Source organism: Trichechus manatus, unplaced genomic scaffold (genome assembly GCF_000243295.1).
Source record: "Trichechus manatus latirostris isolate Lorelei unplaced genomic scaffold, TriManLat1.0 scaffold00128, whole genome shotgun sequence".
Lineage (NCBI taxonomy): Eukaryota > Metazoa > Chordata > Mammalia > Sirenia > Trichechidae > Trichechus > Trichechus manatus.
Genome location: NW_004444064.1, coordinates 5,768,936 through 5,772,213, shown reverse-complemented (window position 1 = coordinate 5,772,213; position 3,278 = coordinate 5,768,936). Strand labels below are relative to the sequence as shown.

Sequence of the window (3,278 nt, the reverse complement as noted above, 5' to 3'; positions counted from 1 at the left end):
GGCTGCCGTCGAGTTGACCCTGACACATGGTGACCCCATGCCCAACGGAACGATTTGCTGCCTGGTCCTGCGCCATCCCCATGATTGGCTACGGATTGGACCATTGTGATCCCTAGGGTTTTCAGGAGCTGATTTTCAGAAGGAGATCACCAGACCTTTCTTCCTAGTCCATCTTAGTCTGGAAGCTCCGCTTGCTCAGCATCACAGCAACATGCAACCCTCCCATGACAGAGGGTGCACTGGCCGGGAATCAAACCCAGGTCTCCTGCATGGAAGGCAAGAATTCTACCACTGAACCACCACTGCCCCCAACACTCACCACTTGGAAACGAGGGGGGAGCAATAACCAGCCCCTTTCCTGCGGTCTTCCTGCAGCCGGGAGGGTGCTAATGCCTCCAACCATGTCTCTTCCCATCTCTTTCTTCCGTGACATCACATTGGAAGCTTGAAATATTTACATCATGGAAACTGGCAAATGGCTGTGAATCAGGGCTGTCCCCCACCCCAGCCCCTCCCAGAGCTGGTTGTTAAACATTTACCAGCACTCTGCTGAGCCTTTCAGGATTCCATCCAATGTGATCCTAACTGACAAGAGTATGTGGCCCTAAGTAAAAAATCCAGAAAGTTCTCTCACACTTTGCTAAGTGCAAAGGGGCCTTACCTCTGTCCCTTGTGGGGTGGGGACTTAGGAAAGTGTTCCTGCCCGGTTCCTGCTTCAAGAATAGGTCCTGGATATAAAGCGATACTCTTGAAGAGCGTGCCTCTTGGCCAAGTAGATACAAGAGACCAAAGGGGCAGCTTCCGTCCAGAGGTGAGATGGGAAGGCAGAAAGGGTTAGGAGCTGGTTGGATGGACATGGGGAATCAGGGGCGGAAAGGAGGAGTGTGCTGTCGCAGAATGGGGTGAGCAATTAGGGTCTCATAACAATGTATGTATAAAAATTTTGTATGGGAGACTAACTTCAAATGTAAACTTCATTTAATTACAACAATTAAAAAAAAAAAAAGAATAGGTCCTGGGGCCACAGGACTCCAATGGGCTGTCCTGGGTCAGGGCGGGTTTGAATGGTTTCATTCTTTCAGACCAGAGAAAGGCCAGGCCAAGGGGACCCACCACGAGCCCCAGGGGTCACAAGGCTAGGCAGGTGGACGCTGTATCTTCTCACCTAGAAAGGACATGGCAGCTGTCGTGGGTCTTTCTTCCTCTGAGCTCTCCCTCCCACCCTCCGCCCCACCGTCTGCCTCTTCCCTCTCTGTCACGCTCTCTCTCTCTAACACACACACACAATTCCAAAGCTAGGACAGGACCGCCTGTCCTGTATTTCTCATATTTTATCCGTGGGAAAGGCAGGCCTGTGCTCACCGCGATGACTCACCGCCCCAGCGGCCCCGGGGTGATGCGGGGTGCGCGCTGAGAGGAGGGCGAGGCTGACGCACAGACAGACGGCACTCGCCGCCGGCGATTTGTGGGGCGCTCGGCGTGGGCGGCACCGCCCGCTGTCAGCACTCAGCGCAGTGGCCTGACAGGTGCCCGGCAGGATGGGGAGCACGCACGTTTCTCCAGGAGAGCTCAGCGTTGATAGAAAGGGGACAGGGACAAAGAGTGCAGTGCCTGACTGCGAGCCCCTGAGGGGAGGGACGGACAAGGGATGCTTCCGCCCGCACATCTGGTTATGGGGGATGGAGACCTGTGGCTGGGACTCCTGGGTGTGTTGGCCCACCATGCCCGCGCGCTCCGGCGCTCCGTCCTGCTCACACATTCACCCCAAGTCCAGGCAGGCAGGGAGGGAAGCTGGACACTCACTCCCAGTGAATGACAAGCTGCGCCTGGACTGAGATCTTAGCACTGAACAGTTTACATGTCGTTCTTGCAACGCCCTACGTAGAAGGACTGCTTCAGGCCCCACTTGACAGGTGGGGAAACTGAGGCTCACGTCGTGGGCAGACCCTCCGCGCTCAGCCCCCTCCCAGAGGGCCCATCAAGGGCAGTCAGAGGGCACCCAGGGTCCTGGCTGGCCGCAGGCTGACACCTCCTGTGGGAAGGAGATCAGAGTCCCCGCTGCATCAGGACCGCACGGAGGGCCTCCCCTGCTGCCCGCCTGGGTTAACACTCGGTCCCCAACTGAACCAGGGCTCAGTTCTTGCCCAAAGTGGGGACGACCCCAGGCAAGACAGACCCACCTCTAGCTTCTGTCCGAGACCATGTTTTTCTCTGCCAGGGCATCGGAGAACCATGGGCTGGGAGACCAGTACAATTTAAAATAATTCAATGTGCCTCCAATTTCTTTGGCTGGGATTGGACTACTAACACCTAGAAACATGTATGAAAATGACCAGTCATGTCAACCTCGCTGCTGCAACTCCAGGCTCAGTTCCTCCTCTAAGGGATCAGGGGTCTCCCAGGGGGGGTACCGCTTAGGTGGCGTGACCAGATCTCTCACCCGCGAGAAAGCTCCGTATTCACACACACCACTCACACACATTCTTACATACACACTGAACATCTCACAGACACACATACACTCAACACACACTCACATACATATTCACAAAGACGCACCCACACACTCACACACAGGCACACATTCACACAGAGACACAATCACACACACAGGGACACACTCATATACACAGACACAATCACACACACACTCATGCACACACACTCATACACACTCATATACACAGCCACACTCACACAACACAATCACACACGCACACTTATGCACACACACACACACACACACACACACACACACACACACACACACGGAAGCAGCTCCCCCAGCTGGTTCACCCCTCGTCAGCCCCAGGCCAGTCAGAGCTGAGGAGACCTCAGTAGGGTTATGTGTCAGGACTTCCCCAGGCAACCCCAGCCCCACCTCAAAGTCAAGTGTGGGGTGTGGGGGTGGAGGCAGCAAAGAGGCAGGAAGCTCAGCCGTTCCCTCCCCACCCCCAGACAGCCCAGGGAAGCCTCCGGGCCCAGGGCAGGGCAGGGCCGGCCTGTGGCCCTCCTCCCCTCCTTGTTCGAGGCTCCTGGGGGGAGACGGCCTTCTCCTTCTGAAGACCAGTGCAGCCTGTATATGGTGAGAAGAGGGGGCTCTGGGCCAGAGCCCAGGGTCCCCACCTCCACGGCCCCTCATAATGCTGCCGTCTTCACAGTGATCCTGACCTCACAGACTGAAATGGGGGACTTTGGAGCAGGCCGCACCCCAGAAACCCTAACAGAGAGGTCTGTGTTAGTATGACTTTGGGGGTGTCCCCATAGCAGTATCCTGC

General features: G+C 56.1%; 1 non-coding gene across 1 annotated transcript; it reads right to left on the bottom strand.

The window, feature by feature from the left end:
• Nucleotides 1–235: 235 nt before the first annotated feature.
• Nucleotides 236–306, bottom strand: TRNAG-UCC (transfer RNA glycine (anticodon UCC)). The gene has a single exon. It is a non-coding gene; the product is annotated as a tRNA-Gly (tRNA).
• Nucleotides 307–3,278: the final 2,972 nt, after the last annotated feature.